The sequence below is a fragment of the Ochotona princeps genome, chromosome 22 (genome assembly GCF_030435755.1).
Source record: "Ochotona princeps isolate mOchPri1 chromosome 22, mOchPri1.hap1, whole genome shotgun sequence".
NCBI classification, from domain to species: Eukaryota; Metazoa; Chordata; class Mammalia; order Lagomorpha; family Ochotonidae; genus Ochotona; species Ochotona princeps.
In genome coordinates, this window is record NC_080853.1 from 35,599,462 (window position 1) to 35,623,561 (window position 24,100).

Below are 24,100 nucleotides of genomic sequence, written 5' to 3' on the forward strand. Positions count from 1 at the left end.
CTTCCATGAAACAGAAGGCCACTCTCATTCACAATCCCGCGCGACAGCAGAGAGGGGTCTGCCACCTTGGAAGGAATAAGAATAGGTGACTATACAAATTATTGCCTAAACTGGGGCACTCAACTAGGGACTGCCCTGGTGGAGCGAGGCGCAGCTAGTATCCTGTCTGTGGGCATGGGCCGGAAGCAAGGCAGCACAAGAGGTTTGGCAGTGTTAGGCACCCCTGGAAATGGGATTTGGGACTCAAGAGTCAGGTCACTAGCAAGCGGTCGGTGGGGGAGGGAGGAAGAAGAAAGGGACCGGCAGAGCTGGTGTGAACAGCGCCTGAAGGAGACTGTGAACAGGGGTGGGCGTTGGAAGAGTGTGCCGGAAGGGGGGATAAGAGGGCTGGGTTGCAGCCAGCGGGTACCCCTCCCTGGGCCGCGGTTAGCGTGTTGTAGTGGCTAGGTTGGTGGCGCTTTCAGAGCCTCCTTCCTTGAGGTGGCTCATTGCGGTGACATGGTGATATGGCTTGGCGTCCTGTCTCTGATTGTCCTGAGAGCTCTTGGGGGTGCTGGGAGGAGATCTGGGGTGGGCTGGAGGAAGTGAACAGGGGCTGGCTCCCTATTGGCCAAGCTTGGTCAGGAGACGCTACAGCCCAGCTTTACTGCACAAGGATCCGAGGAGCACTTGAGGACGGCTGTCCCACCACTAGAAGGCTCTAAGGGCAAGTAATTTGTGGAGGGGGTGTCGCAGATAGAAGGGTGGAGACATCATTCTATCCGAGGTCACCTGGGATGGAAGCTTCCAGAATGCTGACACCTACTCAGCTCTGCATCTCTCTTCTCTGCAAGAACCGCTCCCCGCCCCCCCAGTTTAACATAGGTGGATTGCCTCCATCAGGGTGTTGTGCAGGCCTTGTGGGGGTTTGATTCCGCCCAGGAGGTTTGGGGTCTCAGTTGGGAAGACTTAAGATCCAGGAGGTGGGTTGCCTAGGTGACTGGAGGCTAGAATGATCTGAATGCTCCAGCCCAGCCTGGCAAGTCCCATCACATCATTTCCATTGTATGCTGTTGACCAAGCAACCGTGTATTCAGAGGTTGTGGGCAATTTCAAAAACAGTCAAAGACTGGCATACTGTTAGAAGCTTTTGTCAATCATATGAACAACCACAGGGGTAGACAGCAGCACAGAAGGAAAATGGCCCTACCTTACTCCCCATCCCATTCTATTCTGAATGGCTCTTCCGTGGCGGTCACCGCCCATGGCCCACTAAAAACAATGAGGGCCACTTTCTTTTTTTTTTTTTTTTTTTTTTTTAGATTTTATTTTTATTACAAAGTCAGATATACACAGAGGAGGAGAGACAGAGAGGAAGATCTTCCGTCCGATGTTTCACTCCCCAAGTGAGCCGCAACGGGCCGGTGCGCGCCCATCCGAAGCCAGGAACCTGGAACCTCTTCTGGGTCTCCCACGTGGGTGCAGGGTCCCAAAGCCTTGGGCCGTCCTCAACTGCTTTCCCAGGCCACAAGCAGGGAGCTGGATGGATGGGAAGTGGAGCTGCCGGGATTAGAACCGGTGTCCATATGGGATCCTGGTTGGTTCAAGGCGAGGACTTTAGCCACTAGGCCACGCCGCCAGGCTCTGGAGGGCCACTTTCTACACCGGGTGGAGAGTGGGGCTTGGGGCTTGCCCCCTGGGGTCTCAGGTGATGGCCCTGAGAGTCCCAGTTATTCAGAGGTTCTCGGCACTGTCAGTTATTCATGTCCTCACTCCCACTTGCCTGTCAGCATCACGTAGGTCCTCCTTGGTGAATAAGGAGGTATTAAAGAAGTGAAACCCTGAATTTTTCTGATCTGCGAAAGTGTGAGAGGAGTTAGAGTGGGTAGTAGGTAGTTAGGGTATTCTGGGTCCCCAAGTCATTTTTTTCTCAAATATAAAATCCCCCACCATGTCTTAGATTCACCAGAGCATGTCTCTTCCAAGGGACAAGGGTGACATCTCAGGCCATTGTGTGGGAGGGCCTCAGGCTGATCTCCTTATCATTGAAAAGAGGACTGGAGAAAGTGTAGTACTCCTATTCCCAAGGCCAGGAATGTCCAAGCTCTGACACCTGTCTGGTCTTTTGCCCCAAAGCCAAATACCAGGGGGACCAGGAATTTCCTTTTGTCCTTGAAGTGAACCTTTAAAAGGTGTGTTCACCACCATTAATACGGTCTCTTTTTCCACTTTTCCTCCTGCCGCTATGGCAGACGACTAGGGTCTCTTTTTTCTCCACTTCTCCTGCCACTATGGCAGGGGGCTAAGGGTCCTTTCTATCTCAGAGGCCCCTCCTGTCACTAGGACGGGAGTCTCCTTTCTCAACTTTTCTTTTCTTTTTTTTAAAGATTTATTCATTTTTTATTACAGCCAGATATACACAGAGGAGGAGAGACAGAGAGGAAGATCCTCCGTCCGATGATTCACTCCCCCTTTCTCAACTTTTCTAATAAATCTTGCTTTAAAACTAAACTGTGTCCGCACGAAAATTCTTCTTTCCTGCGAGACAAGAATTGAGGTTGCTGCCGTATTCGGGGTCAAAAAACCTTACAACAAAAGGAGTTATTTCACTCATGAATAGTGTGGTGAGCAGAGAGGGTATACCTAAGAAGCCGTTGAACTTGACTGGACAATAAGATGTTGGACTCTATGTTTGGTATACGCTTGCAATGGGGGAATCTCAACTGAACTTGAGCTGTGGTTATGCAACAAGGTGGAGGAATCCACCATGGTGGGAGGGTTTGGGGAGGGGTGGGGAGAACCCAAGTATCTATGTAACTGTGTCACATAATACAATGTAATTAATGAAGTTAAATAATAAATAATTTAAAAAAAAATAGTGTGGTGAGACAGGGTCTCCCCAAGAAGCCGAGGAACTTGACTGGAGTGTAAGATGTTGGACTCTATGTTTAGTTTATGTTTGCAAAGAGGGAATTTCAACTGTACTTGAACTGCGGTTATGCAACAAGGTGGGATAATCCACCATGGGGGGAGGGGTGGGGAGAATCCCAGTACCTATGAAACTGTATCACATAATACAACGTAATCAATGAATAAAAAAAATAATCATAAAAAAGATACATAGGTAAAAAAAAAAAAAATAGTGTGGTGAGAACCTGGTGTGTGACAGTGTCTGACCCCGAAAGAGAATAAAGCGAGAAGTGACCCAGTTGTCTAGGATCCCAGAGCCTGTGCTAGGAGTTTGGGTTTTTCCTACATGCAGTAGGAAGTCCCTGAATATGTGAGCAAGGGAGTAAGGCTATCTGGTTTACATTCTTCACGGACTGTTTTGGTTGTTGGGTGGGATTTGATGTGGCACCAAGAGAAGCAAGGCCTGGGAAGTAGCTTTGGCTACTTCCTATTAACCTGTGGTTCACAGGTTAATCCATGGTGGTGATAAAGGATGGATTTAGGACAGAATTTGGAGTGGGCCACCAGATATACTAACACACAAGTTCTCCCACAGTGTGTATTATCAGGAAGCTGGAGTTGGAAGTGCACCTGGAAAACAAACCCAGGCCGGCTGATAAGGGACATGGGCCACCCAAGTGCGCTTTATAGCTACAGCACCAGACCTCAACCCCCATCTCATTTCTGATGCCGTCCCTCCCCACAGGACCACTCACTCATTCCTTCTCTACTCATCTTAGGGGGATGGGAAGAATTGAGGAGTCCTCAAGCAGGTTCCTCAGCCCTGAGTTCTCTGATGCCTCTGTCTTCTGTTGGGACTCCATCAGACACTGCCTCTTCTGTGAAATCTGTCCCCATGGTCTCACAGGAGGACAATGCCTTCCTGCTCGCTCCAGCTGCAATTGCCTTGTACCATCCAGTCCCATGTGTCTGCTTCCTTGCTCAAAAGGCCTGTTGATCTCCGGCTAGATTATAAATTCCTCAGGAGGAGAGTCCCAGTGCCCCGACAATGAGCTGAGTGACATCCTGGCCATGGCTTACTTTCCTAACCCTTCGCCTCACTCTCGTTCCTGTTTTCTCCTGGGCTTCCACAGACTTTTTCCTTTTCTCGTTCGGCTCATGCTTGCCCAGCCATGTGTGAGGCACCCTAGCTAACCAAGGTGGAGCTGAAGGTCACCTCGAATTTATTCCACCCTTGGAAGCTTCTCCACCTGCTTCCTTCTTTGTCACAGATGTTCTGGGATCTCCCGGCTTTCTCAGTTCTTCTTTGTTTCTCCTCGAAGCTTCTGATTTGTTCTGGAACCTTCCTGAACTCTACCGGTAGTAACTTTTTCCGTGACTGTCATGAGGAAATATAAGTCCTTCTCTTCTGCCTGCTCTTCTGTTCTCAGAGAGTCTGTGTGATGCATTAGGAGGCAAATTAAGTTGATACATTGGGACAGGGGTATGGAGTGGGGAGATGCTTTTCCTTTCCTTTTAAATGTAAACGGTGCTATCCCAGGGGGCAGGTGAAAGCTTTATAATATGCCTCGGTGCCTGGCAGGGCAAATAGCACCCATGACCTTCTCTTGGCTTCTAGATACTCTCTGATACACTTGCTCATTTCCCCTTCTAGATGTATTTTATAATCTTATTGAATTCCTGGAAGCACACAGCAGTGATTGCATTGTATTTGTGAGCGCATTTATAAAGTTGATGTCTTTGTGTGTAATGCATTGCTCTCCTGCTTGCTGAGGTGGTTTTCCTTCATGTGCCCTAGTGGAGATGTTGTTGATGCTCCCTGCTATGTCTCTGAGGCCCATCCGAGGTCACCTGGGATGGAAGCTTCCAGAATGCTGACACCTGCTCAGCTCTGTATCTCTCTTCTCTGCCCAAGGTCTCCCTGCTCAGCTAGGAATTCCTCCAAAGCCTGATAGAACTCCTAGTGCAGTTCTCCTTGATGGGAGGTTGGGCCTGGCTGCAAGAGCACCCCAACTTCCTCTCTTGCGGTTGGGTACCAGAGTGAGCTATCCCCAGCTGTCTCCTGGACCACATAGGCTGAGGCCCCAGTTGGCCAGGGTTGTGATTGTCCCACTGCCATCCCTGTCACAGCTTCTGTCATTGTACCCTTCGCTGTTTCATGCTCCCCATTTCCTCTCAAATAAACCCAGTGTGGGCTTAAAAAAATCTATTCAGGGCTCAGCACTATGGCTCAATGGTTATATCTTCACATTGCAAGTGCCAGGATCCCATGTGGGCTCCAGTTCAAGTTCTGGCTGCTCCACTTCTGATCTAGCTCCTTGCTTGTGGGCTGGAAAAGCAGTAAAGGATGGCTCAAAGCCTTGGGATCCTGTAGTCATGTAGGAGACCTAGAGGAAGAAGCCCATGATTCCTAACTTTGTATCAGTTTAGCTCTGACCACTGCAGCCATCTGGGGAGTGAACCAGCAGATTGAGGTCTGTATCTCCTTCTCTCTGTAAATATGCCTTTCCAATAAAAATAGGCTTTAAAAAATCTGTTTATTTGCTTGAGAGACAGGAAACCCAAAGGAGAGGGAGAGATAGATGAGTAAAGAGAGCAAGAGCTCCTATTTACTGGTTTACTCCTCAGATGCCTATAAGAGCCAGTCCTAAGCCTGATTCCTGACAACTCAGTCTTGCAAGTCTGTGGTAAGAACCCAACTACTGGGGCCAGTACTTTGGCTCAACTGGCTAATCTTCCACCTCCAAGTACTAGCATCACAAACTGGCTCATGTCCTGGCTGCTCCGTTTCTATCCAGCTCTCTGTTTATGGCCTTGGCCAGAGGATGGCCCAAAGCCTGGGGACCCTATGCTCATACGGGAAACCTAGAAGAAGCTCCTATCTCCCCACTTCAGATTGGCTCATCTCTGGCCATTGTGATCATCTGGGGAAGGAATCAGGGGATGGAAGATCTCTCCATAAATCTAACCAGCCTTTCCAATAAAAATAAATAAATCTTTACAACAAAAAAGCAACTGTTGCCTTCCATGGTGTGCATTAGGAGAAAGCTAGAATTGGGCACTTGAGCTGGAAATCAACCCTAGGTAGTCCTATGTGGAATGCGATATCCTTTCTGCTAGATTAAACACATGCTCATTTGTATTAGTTTTTGGAAAGTTCTGAGCTGTCAAACACATTTTGTAGTATCCTATGTAAGAGATATGCACATCTTCCATTAACTGTTATTATTATTCTGTTATTTTAAATGCCCACCTCTGCTAAGGACATGATTAAAATGTGTTTAAATAATTGTAAAATGGAGTCGATGGCTAATCCTCTACCCATATGGACATCGGTTTGTGTCCTGGCTGCTCCACTTCCCATCCAGCTCCCTGCTTGTGACCTGGGAAAGTGGTGAAGGATGGCCCAAAACCTTGGGACCCTGCACCCATGGGAGATCTGGAAGAAATTCCTGGCTCCTAGCTTCAGATTGGCTTAGCGCTGGCTGTTGCAGCCATTTGGGTAGTGAACCAATGTAAGGAAGATCTCTCTCTCCTTCTTTCTCTGTAAATCTGCCTTACTAATAAAAATAAAATAGTAAAAAATTATAAAATGAAAGCATTGTAAAAAATTTTAAAAAGGCATTGCACAAATAAAATTGAAAGATGAAATTTCAAAGCCCATTTCTACTGTGGACCTACCGCTTTCACACACTTCAGAAGTTGGACCATCACAAATAGAACTATCAGGAACCTGTAGTTGGAAGTACTTCAAAATCAGAATGTTTGGACAGATGGAGTTCAGATACTCCTTTTCTGTATCGGAAGATGTGGGTTTAATTCTTGGCTCCTGACTCTGGCTTTCCATCAATGCAGACCCTAGGAGGTAGCAGTGATAGCTTGGCTCAGTGGTTAGGTTCTTGCCATCCACAAGGGAGACCTGCATTGAGTTTCCAGCTCCTAGCTTTGTTTTCTAGCTTGGAACCCAGTTCAGCCCAAGGCTGTTGAGAACATTTGGAAGTGGAACCAGGGGATGGGAGCTCTAGCTCTGCTTCTGACGCTTAAAAAAAAAAAAAAAAAAAAAAAAATCAGAATGTGGCTGGTGAGCCAGTTACAAGAGGGAGAGGATTTGAATGTGTTTCTGCTTTTCTGGGCTGTTCTGGGAACAGGCGCAGTGCAGTGAGTCTGGCACTTTCTGTGCCATGATCTGCTTCTGTAGGCATTCTCAGCCATTGCCAAAATGCCCTTCTTTTGTTTTAAATGCCTTTTCTGTGCTGATGTTACCTTTGCTCAGAGAACCACTTTGTCCTGTCAGATGCAGCCCAAGAAACCAGTGCTCCTACCCTCTGCCTGCTTCATGGATTTTGTGGGTTCTTGTGGGTTTTGGGGGAGTTACTTCTGCATGACTGTTGTGTAGGGGAATAGGCATGTGGGAAAATGGGGAAATTGGGAAGGGTTTTCAGTGCTAGCCTGAGCTGTGTCCAGCTCTGGGTAGAAGATGATGCAGAGGTCTGGCATCCTAATATGTTGTGCCTGCCCCAAGCAGACTTTGAGTGGTCAGAGAGTAGACCAGCAAACCTTGGTCTGGTAGGTAAAGAAATTTGCCTCTTGTTACCTTTGTGTCTCGTGGTGTAGTCCCCGTGAGCAAAGCTCTGAGTCCTTTGAAAGTTTTGTAGGTGTTGACAGTGGAACAAATTTTACCACAAGAACCTCAGGAGTCACTAGTGATTGTAGAGAAGGAGGAAGAGAGAATTTTCACTTCTGTTGGGGGCACTGCAGGGCTGTGGAGTGCAAAGAGTCTGGAGCCCCCTCAGACTCAGCAGCACTGACTGCCTGGATCTCAGGCGCCTCATGCCTGGGGACCTGTGCACCACAGATGTGGACCTGGCACCACCCAAATCCTTGGGTGTGCAAAAGGTCCTGTACAGGAAGCTAGGTTCTACCTGGGCAGGCAAGAACCCCAGAGGTTCCTCAAATCAGTCTTTGCTGCTCTCTTATTTCCTTTTCAGCACTTTACTTATCTTAGCGCAGGGAGAGGGGCAAAATGAACACAGACACATTCAGGAAGGGAGCATGACCCCTCTTGGGCTTACAGTTTACTTTTGCTCTGATCATATGGAGGCTGCTTTCAGCTACACAAACAGAACTTGCTTTGGATGCGTCTCTGAAGGTTTGTGTGACTTCCAAGATGTTTTTTTAAAAGCAACAATGGGGGAAATCCCAGTGCCTATACATCTGTGCCACATAATGCAACACAATCACTAAAAAGAAAAAAAAAGGCAACGAAAGCGTGAAACCATGTCAAAAGTGAATTAACTTTGCAAGTGATCATTCTGTAAAGTGAACCCTGACATGACCTGCATATGGAGTAGGTCTACACTGTCTGATGCCAGGTTTGCAAGGCATTGCAGTTCAGCCTTGATTGCTCTCCATCGTTTTCTGTCAGGCCATGGCAACTGCCCTCTGGGCCACCTCTCAGCCAAGCCTTTGTCTTTCTGTAGCTAGGGTCAGGTTCCTGGCCAGCTGCTCTGACTACACAGAACTTTTCCACAGAACAGTCCACATTGCTGGGGTGTCGCATGTTAAAATCCTAACTGTACCAGCTTACTTTCTCATTTTTTTCAGAAGTTTTGTTTACTTGTCTTTGAAAGGCACACAAAGGTTGTAATTGTTTTAATTGCCTGATGGACTGCTAATTCCCGAGTGCAACTTCAGGACAAGGCTAAGCTGAGCACAGGGCTAACTTTTGCCAAATTATAACGAATGATCTGAGATAACAATAGAAAATGGCTCCCAAATTTAAATAGGTGGCATCTGAAAGGTTCGTGGTGTATATTGGAAGCAAACTTGAACAGCAAAACTACCACAATGAAGCTAAAACTGTTTGGGGTCCTTTCAACATTTCTGTAGCAGTGTTCTTTCAGAAAAGATGCATTTATTTATTTTTTTTAAATATTTATTCGTTTTATTACAGCCAGATATACACAGAGGAGGAGAGACAGAGAGGAAGATCCTCCATCCGATGATTCACTCCCCAAGTGAGCCGCAACGGGCTGATGCGCGCCGATCTGAAGCCGGGAACCTGGAACCTCTTCCTGGTCTCCCACGCGGGTGCAGGGTCCCAAGGCTTTGGGCCGTCCTCAACTGCTTTCCCAGGCCACAAGCAGGGAGCTGGATGGGAAGTGGAGCAGCCGGGACTAGAACCGGAGCCCATATGGGATCCCAGGGCTTTCAAGATGAGGACTTTAGCCACTAGGCCACACCGCCGGGCCCCAAAAGATGCATTTATTAAGCGAAAATAAGATGAACAGAACTGGCAATACTGCCGTTTGAAACCATCTGAAAATCACTCTACAAACTCTACTAGATAATTGTTTCTGTTCTGCTTCTCAGGTATCTGCCAGGGAGAAGGACCTTGACACTGGACATGTGGAGTGGGCTCTGGGGAGTAGGAAGCTAGAGACTCAAATGGATGAAGCCAGAAGCCCACACTGGAGCTAAATGCATTCGGTCCTCCAGACCCAGTTGCATCATGGGGAACAGAGAACTTGTGCATTGGAGTGTCACCCACATGGCCCAATCCTCCAGCCCAGACCTCTGTCTTCTTAGGAATGCATCATCTGGGTTGGGAAGACAGCCCTGTTTAATATACAAATGAGGCACGCTGGTGCTTTGAGCAAAGTCTCTTCAATCTCCCAGCACTCTCTGATCACTCTTTTCTTTTCTTTAAATATTTGTTTATTTAGAGTCAGAGGTACAGAAAGAGAGGAGAGAAAGAGACAGAGAGCGATCTTCTATCCTCTGACCCACTCCCCACATGGCTGCAAGGGCTAGAGCTGGGCCAATCCAAAGCCAGAAGCAAGAACTTCTTTGCGTCTCCCATGTGAGTGCTGGGGGATCTACTACTCAGACCACTGTCTTCTGCTGCTTTTTCCAGGAACATTAACGCTGAGCCTGATTGAAAGTGGAGCAGCTGGGACTCGAACTGGTACCATGAGGGACACTGCCAGTGCATATGGTGACTTTACTCACTGTGCACTGTGCAGCACTGCCAGCCCAATCACTTTTTCCTAATCTTTGCTAATTTGATAAATGAAAGTGCTTTTGTCCTAAATAAGATGAAAGCTTTTTGGTTGCTGTAGAATTAATTGTGGAATTCTAGCTGTTTTGAAGAACCTTCCAAAATGAAGTGTTTTGTAGTCTCCTCCTCCTGTCTCATCGGAATAGAGAACCCAGTCAGTCCTATCACTGGTTTTCTGCCCTGTTCCTGGCAAAGGTGGTGAATGCCGTTGCATGCAGCATGGAATATTCTCAAGATCACTTTCCTCTATCACAGAGCCAGGACTATGAAAAGTGTAGACAGTATACTTTTCATTAGAGGGCAATGAGCTTTGTCATCTTCAAAAATTGTATGTAATAGTATGGAGTAAATTTTGTGGAGCCGTTTTTTTTCTTTCTACACATCTTTATTTGTGGAGTTAGACATCAGTTGAGGTGATTTCTTGATTCTTGCTCCATCTTCTGTCTTTTCTCTCAAAAGCATAGGCATGAAGTAGGCCTTAGTCTAATAGTTATGTGACTGCATCCCACACCCCAGTGCTCGAGTCCAGTTCCTGACCCTGGCTCCTGGTTCTAGCTTCCTGCCAATGTAGGATCTGCGAGGTAGCTGATGGATCAGGTAATTGGGTATCTGTTACCCATGTGGAAGGCCCAGACTGAGTTTCTTGGTCCTGGCTTCAGTCCTAGGTTAGTAGTTGGCGAGTGCAAACTTTGGAGTCTATGTTACTCCTTGTTTCTTTGCGGGGTTTTTTTTTTAAGACTTATTTTTTGAAAGGCAGAGTTATAAAGAGAAGAGATCTTCCATCCACTAGTTCACACCTCCTAATGACCACAAAGGCCAGAGCTGGATGAGCCAGAAGCCAGGAGCTTCTGAGTCTCCCATGAGGGTTCAGGTGTCCAAGGACTTAGGCCATCTTTTACTGCAAATGAACCCATCTAAAGCCACACCTCCCCACCACAGGAGGCCTTTCGTCTGTCTTGATCATCTCCTGGCCAAGGGCCAGAAGCTAGAGATGATGGTCATGGCCCAAAGCCCAATGACATTATTCCAATGAGCTGGTCCCCAATGACTGACCCTGCACAGCCTCACTTTTCTCAGGGAGCCAGCCTCTTCCTCCTGTCTTTTGCCTCCTTGCCTCCCTAATGTCCCAAGTGGTCTTTTGGCATGCTGTACCTCTGGTCTCTCCCCAGTGGGTGAAATAAACTTGGTTTTCCCTTGAGCCTCTCCTGTGTCTCTTCTTGTGACTGCATCTCCTAAGAGAAACAAGAAAGATGCAAATAAGCAGGCTGCGGGCAGGTGTTGTACAGAGGGTTAAGCGGCAGCACGCGACGCCAGCATCCATGTCAGAGAGCTGGTTCTGGACCTGCTTCCAATCCGTTCCCTGCTGTTGTGCCTGGGAAAGCAGTGACAGATGCCCTGAGTACGAGTCCCTGCATCCATGTAGGAGACCAGGGTGAATTTGCTGGCTCCTGGTTTGGGTCTGGTTCAGGTCAGGTTTTTGCAGTCATTTGAGGAATGAATCAATGGATGGAAGACCTATTTCTACTATTCCACCTTTGAAAAAAAGAGAAAAAAGTGCAGTTGTGACATGTGTTTGTGCTGTTTGCCAAACACACTTTTAGCAACTTCAGGGAACAAGGAATGCACTTTCTTACTCACAAATATTGAACTTGTTATTCAATCACTCATCCAAGGGCAGGTTTGTAACCATGGCATCTCCATAGACTTGGAATGTGCCTCTTCTCTGTCATGAGAAGAGCCTGCCTCAGGAGCTTGAGTCCAAAGACAGTGCAGCACACCTGACTCCAACCTGCATTTCAGTTCCAGGCTTGTTAAACTCAAGTGTATGGTGGGCCGATCCCAGCCAGCCTGCAGATGCATGATGGAATACTAGTGCTAAGTGCCACTTGGTCCGATGTGCGACCTCTTCCCACAAAGTCCTCCTTCTTTTGTATACACTGCTCTCCCTGCTTTGAATATTCTCCCTCTCTTTGCCCAGCTGGGGAAACGTTCTCTGTCCAGCTCGATTTTCAAATATCACATCTGCCAAAGTCAAGTCTTCCTGGATCCGTCTGTCTCTAACATGTAAATAGTATTTGTAAGGGATTTTTTTTTTTTAAACATCAAACTTCTGTGTTTTTCTTCTGGGGATAATAACTAGCTGCCCTACCATTTAATGCGATTATGACCCCTTCACCAGAGTTAGCGTGAGATGCCGTGGAGGAAGGCCCAGTCTGGTGAGACCACCCTCACTTTTGATGCCAGTGCATGGAGCAGGTTGTCCTTTGTACATCTCACCAATAGGTTCCTGTGATCCCCTCCTCAGGGTCAGTACACTTGCCAGAATGACTCCTAGAGTGTTTTATGGTCTGTTATATTAGTGAGGGAGGTGACCAAAGCCGTGGATGGGCAGCCAAGTGAGAGATCATTGGGCAGGAATGTGGGAAGGTGCGTGGCACTCCTAGGCCCTCTCCCAGGCCAACTACCGGGAACCTCTACTTGTTCAGCAACTCAGCAGCACCCCAAACCTGGTGTTTGGAGGATTTTCATGATAGCTTCCTTGCTTAGGCAAGATCAATTATTAACTCGATCTCTAGTGCCTCTACTTTTCCAGGAGAGTGAAGGATGGAGCTGAAAGCTTCCATTTTTATTTTTTACTTTACTCAAGAGGCAGGAGGAAAGAGAGAGAGGGAGAGCAAAAGAGAGATAGGAGATAGAAAAAGAGAGATTAGCAGCTCTCATCTACTGATTCACTAAGGCAAGAACCTGGACCCAATTCCAGCTTTCTCCAGATGTGTGGCAGGAACCCCTCAGTTGGGTGTCATCCTTGCACAGGGGCCATGCTAATCTTCTCTGTATCGTTCCAATTTTAGTATATGTGCTGCCGAAGCGAGCACAGGAACCCTTCAGGACAATCCCCACTGCTTCCCAGAGTCTTTATTAATGGGAAGCTGGAATCAGGAGCTGGACTTTGGAAACACACCCAGGCATTCAAATATGAAATGCTAAAACTGCTAAGCTAAACACCTGCCTCCATTCCAAGTGTCTAATCACAGCTTTGTGGTGTCCTGCCCCCACTCAGAAGTCCACAGTGAGACCCCTTGTTAGGATAGAAGATGTTCTGGTCACTCAGGAGACCCAGGAGATCAATGTCAAGAACCACGCTGAAGATGAGCCCAGCACCCCAGGGATGACCACGGCGTTTAGGAACGCTGTGCCAGGAACTGCTCCAGTGCCGTGCTAGATACATGGGATGTTTCTTTCAGGAAGGCCTTCTTGTGCTTACACCTGTTCACTAACAAACCTTCTGTTCCTGGCAGGTAGTGCACAGGATGCTGGAGCCACAGTGTGCAGTCTTTGCTTCCAAATACCTGGGGAACTTTTTAATACCCTCAGTCCAGCATTTGTACCATACAGTGTCATGATTTCTAAATGCCACATATTCTCAGGAATCTGTGAGCCAATTTAATAGATTATTAAAACTTCTGTTCATTCGTGATTTAACGTCCTTGTTTTTTAAACCAAAGTAGTATCTACTGTAGTGCAGTTGGTGCTTTTCTTCTGAAGGTCTGACATTTGAGTCTGCAAAAATAAACTGGCAACAGGCAGGTGAACACATGAACACCTGTAGCAAATGAATTGGTCATTTTTTAAAAAATAGAAACTGATTTATTAAATTATCAAAAATCACACAGCCAGAAGTAAATGGACATATTTTACATGGTAAAAGATACATTTTGCAACTTCAACATTATACTTCATATTATTTAAAATTATTTTATGAAGTTGCATAGGAGGAATAAATTATAGTGTTCTATAGCACAGCATGATAGATATCTAAACAATTTATTGCTATTTAACAATAACTGAAAGAAAGGGTTTTCAGTGTGGCCAGCACAGGGAAATGATAAATATTCAAGATAATGGAAATGCTAAGAGATTATGAATATTTTAAAAGTAGTTCTAACAGTAATTATCTGCTTTTTAAATATCAAAATTTAATTTAATTTAAATTATAAACTGACACATAAAATTGTGTCGCTGTCCCGCAGCGATGGACTTGGTGCACGGAGCCGAAAATAACACACGTGGACTCTGACTGATGGTCAAAAGCCGAAGTTTATTAGTGGCATCAGACTTTTTTTTTTTTTAATTAATTACATTGCATTATGTGATGCCGTTTCATAGGCTCTGCGATTCCCCCTACCCATTCCCAAACCCTCCTCCCATGGTGGATTCCTCCACCTTGTTGCAGTATTACAGATAAAATTCAGTTGATTCTTTCATTGCAAGCATATTACCAAGCATAGAGTCCAGCATCTTATTGTCCAGATAAATTCAACGGTTTCTTGGGGAGACCATCTCTGATCTGTCGGTAGAGCTGGCAGAAATCATCCCGATCAATTAAAAGCCCCAACATAACATCAGTAACAATTTACAACGTTATGGAATTAGTTGACATGGTATTGAGTAACCAATATGTTAAAAAATGCAAGTTCTGAACCACATCCTGTGACTACTTCATTGACATTTCAATTTTAGTTTATACACAACTGGCTTCTATACACCTTAAAATGGCTATAGGTTACTATTCAGCTGTCTTGTGTCTATTTTCATTTTAGTATTTAGCAGTCCATAGCATTGAAGCATAATTTTACTGAATCTGGCAGATTTTAGGATAGTCTAAACTGGCTTATAACTCTAACAAGGCATATGTCAACAGTTTAGGTGCAGAACAGTTTTAGGAGGGGTTTGTAGAGAAATCTTCAATACCCCAGTGAGGAGTAACTTTATCTTTGTGTCCTACCTAGTAAGGTATAAGTGAATCCATGCTGACCATTTCCTGTCTGATTCTAAGCTTTCCTTGTTGTTCTCTGTCGATCTATTCTAGGTTTTTGTTTGCTTGTTTGTTTGTTTTGTTTTGAGGGGTTTCCGGAGCGATCCTGATGGTCATTGCAAGAGAGGGTGGGGACCCAAAGTTGGAACCCAGCAAGGACCAGAGAAAGCTCCTCTCGCTAGTCCCAAAGGAAGTTTACTGTTCTGTTTCTGCAGACTGCTCATGGCTCCTGGCTGTTATTCTGATGACCTTGGATCCTGCAAGGAAGGTTTTGGATAGTGGCATCAGATTTTATACACTGAGGATTATATGGGATAAGGGAGGAAGTATCGAGCTTATCAACAAAACCCATCAACTGTTTCTATAATTTTGTTTGGAACTCCATTTGTTTTGTATATTCCACTAAGTGTTCTCATTCACATGCTATCCACTCAGCTCTTCTCATATAAATGACGTCCAATCAGTAATACAAAAGGCATCCACTCAGTTGTTATCATACAAATATTATCCAATCAATTATAATCCTGTGCTCCTTGACCTTCTAGGGTCACAATATCCTCCTACAAAATTGTACATATTTATGGGATATCCTGTGATGTTTTACTACACACAAACATTGCGCAAAATTCAAATCAGGGCAAACACAGGTTCCACTTCAAATGTTCAATAGATTAATCAAAGTAGCAATGAACAAAGTTTTTAAAAATAGAACTTGAGAGCCTGGGGTGGTGGTGTAGCAGCTCCATGCTCCACCTGTTACACCAGGATCCCAGTTCTAGGATACCAGTTCTGGTCCTGGCTGCTCCATTTTCTATTCAGCTCCCTGCTAAAGCCCTAGGAAAGCAGCAGAGATGACCCACGCCTTGGGTCCTTGCACACATGTGGCAGACTTGAAAGAAGCTCCTGGCTTTAGACCAATCCAGCTCTGGCTGTTGTGGCCATTTGGGGTATGAACCAGCGGATGGAAGATCATTCTGTTTCAAATTCTATATAACTCTGACTTCCAAGTAAAATAAAGAAGTCTTTCAAAATCCTATATGGACACCGGTTCATGTCCTGGCAGCTCCACTTCCCATCCAGCTCCCTGCTTGTGGCCTGGGAAAGCAGGAGAGGTTGGCCCAAAGCCTTGGGACTCTACCTCCACCGGAGACCCAGAAGAAGCTCCTGGCTTTGTACTGACTTCTGAACGGCTTCAAATTGGCTTAGCACTGGCAGTTACGACCATTTTTGGAGTGAACCAGTGAATGGAAGATCTTTCTCTCTGTCTCTCCTTCTGTCTATAAATCTGACTTTCCAGCAAAAATAAAGAAATCTTAAATAAAATAAAATAAAAAGCTTTCATCTCTGAGCTGTCTGGATCGTTTTCCCTGTTTCTGATAACATGCTGCCTTTGATGCTGTGTGATTTTACAACCATAACATCACCTTCTGATGTGCACAAGGTGAGCATTTCTTCTTGTTGTTCCTGCTTGGCCAGCTGCACACACGCACACACCACACTCCACCAACATCTATTAAGATAAATCATAATTTACATAAATCAAAGTTAGTGTTTACATTGGCACGGCTTGGCAATGCCCTTTCCAAGTGTGACTTGAGGTTATTTTTCCTTTGCTGTCTAGGTTTTTTTTTTCTTGGAGTTAATCACGACTTGGTTCTGTTTGACTTGTTCCTTTATCACCATGAATGCAAGGGCATCAGGGGATTGTAATCTCATTTCCCAGCTTGCACAGCCTGAACTCAGTCTTGCCCTGTACCCTGCCCCCATAGTCCCATCTCCCTGCACAGCCTGAACTCACCTTTGCCCTCCACCCCCTCTCAGCATGCACAACCTGAACTCACCCTCATGCCCCCCACCCCCACCTCAGGTCACCCTTTGTATCTCCCAGGCCGGGTCTCCTCTTTCTGATGCCCTTGGTCTGCCTCCTTCTCTGTTTATGCTCTCATTTTGATGGAGTACATTTAAAGGGCTAATAAAAATGAAAAAGAGGAGGGGCAGACATGATGACACATCAGGCTAATCTTCTGCTTGCAGTGCCAGCATCCCATATGGATACTGGTTTGAGTTCCAGCTTCTCTGCTTCCAATCCAGCAACCTGCTACTGCCCCCCGGGAAAGCAGTGGAGGGCAAAGCCCCTGTACTCACATGGGAAGACCTGGAACAAGCTTGCGGCTCCTAGCTTTGCATCAGCCTAGCTCTGACCCTCGTGGCCATTGGGAGTGAACCAGCAGATGGAAGATCTCTATGTATAACCCTTTTCAGTAAAACAAATCTTTAAAAACATTCAACACAAGAGACATGATTCTTTCTGTTAGAGATAAGGGCCGAGGCTTCCCGCTTTTCGTTTCTTTGAGTTTTTACTTGAGAAAACTTGCTAAAGTAAGCTTTTCTCTGTTACTTTGAAATGTGTATAAACCATGGTGGAAGCCACATGAGCCTCTTTTAGCTTTAGTGACCCAGGAATTTATCTGGTACCGGAAGATTTGTCTCAAGGACTTGGGAACCATCTTTTTGACATGTAAGGCTGGGCTTACTGCTTCTGACAGCACGTAAGATGCATGTATTTCATGGGCCAGTCCCACTGCACTCCTCCTGCCAATTCAGAGGCTGGGAGGCTGTGCTTAAGGCTGTGCCGCCCACATGGGAAGCCTGGGTTGCATTCCAAGCTCATGGCTCCAGCCCTCACCCATACAAACATTTGAAAAGTAAATCACTTTTCTCTTTCTCTCAAATCAAGAATAAAAAAAAAATAAAATTGTTTCCTTTGCTATCTTTTTTTAATGATTTATTTATTTTTTATTGGAAAGTCAGATATACAGAGAGGAGGAGAGACAGAGAGGAAGATCTTCCATCCTATGATTCACTCCCCAAGTGAGCTGCAACGGCCGGTGCTGTGCCGATCCAAAGCTGGGAACCAGGAACCTCTTCCGGGTCTCCCACGTAGGTGCAGGGTCCCAAGGCTTTGGGCCGTCCTCAACTGCTTTCCCAGGCCACAAGCAGGGAGCTGGATGGGAAGTGGAGCTGCCGGGATTAGAACCGGCGCCCATATGGGATCCCGGGGCGTTCAAGGCGAGGACTTTAGCTGCTAGGACATGCCGCCGGACCCTCCTTTGCTATCTTTATGCAGAGATTCTCTGCGCTGGGAGAAGATTTTGTTTTTAACTCCCTACTATATTGGTGGGTGGTTCCTTGAGATAGAGACTTTAAAGGCTATCTTTTCAATTTGTATTTCTAACAATCCCTTTGCTCTACCTTCAAACTTCATTTCCAGCTTTTTTTCTTTTTGTTTTTTGTTTGTTTTGCTTTTCGGTTTGATAGGCCCAACTCCCTTATGTCCACTGGTTTCTTGAGTTCCTGTTGAGATATGCCAAACTCTTTTGCTAGCCTGGGTCCCAGAGGTGACCCGCTGTCCCCTCTAGGAGCATGGAGGCTGTTGTCTTCTCTCCAATGCTACTGCTGCTGCTTCTCCTTTGTCTTCCTTTAAGATTTATTTAGTTGTATTGGATAGTGAGATTTACGGAGAAGAGAGAGAGAAAGCTCTTCTGTCTGCTGCTTCACTCCCCAAGTGACTGACTGGGAGTGACAAGAGCTGAGCCGATCTGAAACCAGGAACCAGGAGCTTCTTCTGGATCTCCCATGCGGGCGTAGGGTCCCAAGGCTTTGAACCACCTTTAACTGCTTTCCCAGGCCACAGCAGGGAGCTGGATGGGAAGTGGAGCAGCCGGGATATGAATCGGCGCCCATATGCGGTCCTAGGGCATGCACGGTGAGGAGTTTAGCCACTAGGCTATTGCGCCGGACCCGTCTCCAGTGCTTATAAAAGCCATACTGGTGTAGTTTGGGAGTGGCCAAGAAATCATTATACAGAAACATTCTTTGGTCTGCGAGACTTCCCAAAATTGTTTCTTTGATGATTTCTTCCATTTCTTTCTCTCTGCTACGAATTGCACTACTTAGATATTGGAGCTGCGGGACTCGTCTCTTCCTTGTCCCTTTGCCTGGGCTCCCTCCTCTTCCTGGGCCACGTTTCCCTGTTCCTTTGAGCTTTATCTTGTGTTTTCTGGGAGATTCTTCAGCTTTGTCCTCCATTCCTTCTGTTTCGTGTTGAAGTTTTGTGTTCATGATGTTCATCTTTGAGTATTCAGTTTGTTTTCCAGGCAGGTCTCTTTCTAGCATCCTGCTACTATTTCACAGATAATATTCCTTAGTTCTCTGAATCTATTCAGATACACATGCGTGAACACGCATGCTCAGACACTCCCCCCAGGCTATACTTTCTTTTCCCAGCATGGCTTCATGTTCCTCTGGCTGACTATTTAGTGCCTGTTGTGACTTGTCTGTCCGGTGGATGCCGTCTTCAGCTGCTTCATCACCTGCGCGTGAGCCTGCAACAGCTGAGGGTGTGCTATGAATGCTCAAGTTGGGCTTGCCTGCTTCAGCTGCCTGGGCCATTTCTGGGAACTGAATGAAGAATGAGGCTGGGCAGGGCTCTGACACCTGGGATGCCCACCACTCTTGGTGGGGCAGCCCTACTCTTCACTGAGCTTGCTGTCTCCTGCTGGGTTCTTTTGTTTACCATCTTCCTGCCAGGAGACCAGAAAGGCTGGCTAGGGTTGGGAAACTTTGGGGGTCTGCACATTTCTTGAACAGTGAGGCCCAAGCTTCCTCCACATTAGCCTCTTTGTGCTTCTCCATGTCCTGAAGGACCAGCTTTGGGGGTGGGTGGGCATCAGTAGTGTAAGGAGATGGTGTTAGGTTCCCCTACTGCCAGCTCAGGATCTGGCTTCCAGGGACTGGTAACATTACTGACCTTGGATCCATCTGGCTTCTAATTTCCAAAATGTCATACCTGCCATCCCCTCTTCCGCTCTCCCTGTCAGTCCATCTGTGCTCTGACCTTATATGGGAAAGCAGATAAAATCCAGCCTTGCTCTTCTCTTGGGTTCCCTGTCCCCCCTCAGCGCTGCCCCTACCTCCTGTGGCTGCCTCCTCTTTCCTCCTGTACCTGGAATGGTGCTCCAGTCTCATGGCTAAGGCCCCCTGCTACCCCTGTCTACACTCCAAGTGATGTCATGCAGCCTCATGATCTGTTTACTGGTGACGTTTGAATTTATGTCTCTATCTCCCTGATTTCTTTCAGTTTGATACTGGAAGGAAAGAAGAGAAGCAAGTCCCATGGACAGTGGTGTTCAGGGCAAGGGGGTGACAATTAGTAGTGCTGGAGGTGGGTGGGGTCTTCTTGGGGTGCTGAGGAACAGCCACCTGACCTTGAGCAAGGAGGACATTGGGTCCAGCGTCTGAGTGAGTGTGGAGGTGGGGTCTTCTTGGGGTGCTGAGGAGCAGCCACAATGACCTTGAGCAGGGAGGACATTGGGTCCAGCGTCTGAGTGTTATGACTGCGACCTGGAGAATGAATTGAAGAGGCATACTGCCCATGCTTAAATCCATGTGTTTTAGGTCATAAGGCCATATTTATCATGAATCTTCTGAATTTCCAGTGGTTTGGAGATGCCAAACATTTGGTGCCATGATATAGAAATTTTTTCTTTGTTTTTTTTTTTAAATTAAATAGTTTAAAAATATTTTCACAGAATTTGAAAGACAGAAAGAAATAATATTTTATCTGCTCACTTGTTCCCCAAGCCACGACATCCAGAACAAAGCGAGGCTGAAACCAATAGCCAGGAACTCAGTCTGGGCCTCCCATATGGATGGCAGCAATCCGAGTACTTGAATCATCACGTACTGCCTCCTAGGGTGCACATTAGCTGGAATTGAGAGTAGAGCCAGAGCTTGAAACCAGGCCACATGGATGGGATCTGTGTATCCCAAGTCATGTATTAACCATTGCACCAGACATTCACCCTTAGACCCTTATTTCTAAGCCAGAATTTCTTTGACATCCTTTGTGATAAGAGAGCCATTTATAAAACCCGTGTTGAAGGGATGAAGCTGTGTCTGCAGAATTCGATGTGGGCTTGAAGCACAGGTTCTACAAGCATTGGTTTCTTTTATCCCCATGATAGATGGGGAGGTGATTTAGAGACAAGGAGGTGTTCATTTCAACTTGGCCCTGGGCTGGGCTGGGGATTGAGACCTGGCAGAGCAGGGGCTCTGAGAAGGAGTGAGAGCGTTGATTTTTTTTGTGTGGTTACTTCCTCTTTTGCGGAAGATGCTGTTTCCTCCTTGGATGCGGCAGTAGGGCAGGCTGCACAGATGGGCACAGGAGGTGGTTGAGAAGGCGTAGCTTCCCCATGACTTGTGAGTTCTGAGAACAGTTTCTTTCTCCACCCGCCCCAGGAACATGATTCAATATCTAATCAAGATGTGCCCACTTCCCGGAAAGTTGGGTGGAGGCCCTGACATGGATGAAATTTCAACATCTTGAAAGGGGGCTCTGGGTCTTTGGTTTGCTTTCATCAGATGAGAGAAGCTACTCCTGTGGGCCGCTCAAAACCCATTGCTGTGGCTGAAATCCCAGCTCATCCCTCTTGACCTGAGCCAGAGGACGTGGGGATGTGCTTCCTCACTCCAGAGCCCTCCTCCTCTTCTCCTAGGCAATTTTTCACTTTCATCTTTTAGCTGTAGGGAACAATGAAGAGCTGCAGTTTGCATGTTTGAAATTCCAACTCAACGGTTTTTCACATTTTGATTTGTTTTTCGTTTTATCTGAAAGGTAGAGATAGAGACAGATCAGAGGAGGGTGGGGGGGAGAGAGAGAGAGAGAGAGAGAGAGAGAGAGAGAAAGAATCTTCCATCGGCTACACCACTTCCCAAATGCTGATAATAGCTAGACTTGGGCCAGGTTGGAGCCAGGAGCCAAAACTCAATCCAGGTTTCTCACCTGGGTGGCAGGGACCTAAGAAAGCTTTTGTTTGTTTGTTTGTTTGCTTTTAAAAAAATCCATGTCTTGGTGCAGTAAGGTATTAACAGGTCACACTTTCCTGTGCAGCTCTAACATTGCATATGGGTGCTGGTTTGACCACTTCGGATCTAGTTTTCTGCTCATGTGACAAAGCAGTGGAAGATGGCCCAAGAGCCTGGGCCCCTGTATCCACAAGGGAAACCACTATGGCTATTTGGGGAGTGAAACAGCTGATGGAGCATCTTTTTCTCTCCCCCTCTCTGTAAGTCTACCTTTCAAATAAATAAATAGTTTTTTAAAAAAGCAAAATTAAGTCCTTCCTTGCTTCATGTAAAATAAATTTTGATTAAAAGGGAAAAGTGAAGAATCAACCTTCTTTGGTTTTCTCTAAATGGTTTGCAGATTGTCCTTATAGATTTCCTTGTATGACACTGATTTTCCCCATGGCTTTGAAATTCCACCTTTAAAATAATGCATTGAATTTTCATTGTACTTGAGTTCATTTCTGTACTTCATTGGCCTGTCAATTCTATACTATTTTCTTTTAAGTAATGTTTACTGCGTTGTATATTTTAAAGTCTGGTAGGCTCAATTCACCAATTATACTGCTTGTCTTCTTTTTAAAATCTGTTTACTCTTATAGATAATAAAGATAAGGCTAACATCCACACACTTATTCTCTGTCAGATATTGTTATAAACACTTTATTTGTGATAATGAGTTTAATTTTTTATTATGGAAAATTCTGTTATTCCCATCTGACACTCTAGAAAAGAGTTACAAAAGTGATAGCTTGCCTAATGGAAAGCAAACTCATTCTCTTGTGATTACGACTACATTTAATTTCACAGTCTTTGCAACATTATCTATTTTTTTTTTATTAAGGAGTCTTTATTAACCAAGCTTGGTGACAACAGGGTCCATTAGAAATTAGCAAATGAGAAGTCCATACGACAATCCAGTCTGAATTGATACCCTGAGAGGAATAAATGAAGTCCATTCATTAAGCTGAAGACCTATGTCCCAGCTTTTCCAGCAATATAAGTTATCCTAAGAGACACACAGCGAACAACCTGGACACACTTACAAAGCTGCAGACACTCACCTTCCCCGGCTTCTCTGCCCACACTCCACTACAGCTAAGCCTCACCTCTCCTGAGAAATACAAAGCATCTTAGCATTAACATCTTTAATGTCCTTTTAAAAAATTTTTACTTTTGATGATGATTACATAGCTGAGAAGGATGCGTACCCATGTGGACCACTGATTAGGGTGGGAAGGGTTGAGGAACAGGAGAAGGTGGGTACAATCATTGTTTCTGTTTTTCTTCTTCTTCTTTCTATATTTGGGACAACAGGGGAAAGAAGCCTTTTAACTATATCAGTAACCACATCATTGTAACTGCTACACACCATTGGCTACCTGGTGTCATCCCAGGGTCTGTGATGTGAGCAGGCTCCGAGGAGGCTGCCCAGGTGGTTTTGGTAGTTCACATGCTGTTGATTTCATTTCTCCTTGGGTAAGGAAATCCTTCCAAGGTCCTTTGGCTGACATAGCTCGCCTTACAGTCTCCATTCACCCAGTTACTTGCTGTCAACACTTGGCTGGGAGAGTTGTCCAACTTGTTCTGCAATCCATTCTCTGCTATGGTACTAATGTCCTCTTTAGGCCCCAGTGGATTGCCATATCCCCGCATGCATCTAGGTATGCCGTCCACTGTCCCATCTTCAGCAACTGAGGAGGCCCAGTTCTGACATTCCATGGTCAGACCACATACCCTGTGATTTTCCTTGCAGTTGGAGTTCTGAGTCTAGTGGTAAGGTTAGAGAGGGTCCCCAAGGAAACCTCATCTGAGGTGAACAGACCTGACTTTGTGTGTTAGCTAGTACAGGGTCCAGCTCAGTCTGTCACCTATATCAGCCTACACATACACGGGTAGTTGCAATTGCTTGGTCAGTTCTGTCTCTAGCTCCATGTCTTATTCAACCAGTGAATACTATGGCCCAGTCTAACCCTGCTCACCACAAACTTGGCCCTTAAGTATATCATGGGAAGAGCAGCCTAGTCAGAGAGACCCAAATAATCCCACCAGGCCTGCCCCCCAGCCATGGTTCTTGCACATGACAGTATATACAGCAGACTGGTTTGGTTGGTCTGGGATCCCATTCAGATTTTGGACACACAAATGGGTGATGCAGCCTAGCTCAGCCCAACTGACCTCACTGTCTAGCCCACACTCATGCTGGTAGGTGTCACTGCCAGTCCAGCCAAGTCCACTCTCAGCTCTGGTTCTATGCTCACTGGTGGGAGCTGCAGCCTATCAGAGGTGCCCACAGTTTCCCTACTTGGCCTACTCCCAGCCCTGATCTTGCACTTTTCAGGTGATTCTGCTGTCTGTCTTGACAGGGCTCACCTCCAGTCCCAGCACTTGCCACTTGATCCTGTGGCAAAGCCCAACCAGCCTGACTT

General features: G+C 46.1%; 1 protein-coding gene and 1 non-coding gene across 2 annotated transcripts in view; one reads left to right on the forward strand and one right to left on the reverse strand.

Annotated features, from left to right (window-relative positions):
- Positions 1 to 24,100, forward strand: part of LOC101535390 (cystatin-9-like) — a 269,014-nt gene that overhangs the window by 125,174 nt on the left and 119,740 nt on the right. The gene's annotated exons all lie outside the window — the stretch shown is intronic.
- On the reverse strand, positions 12,719 to 12,825 carry LOC118760606 (U6 spliceosomal RNA). Its single transcript, XR_004996878.2, has one exon. It is a non-coding gene; the product is annotated as a U6 spliceosomal RNA (small nuclear RNA).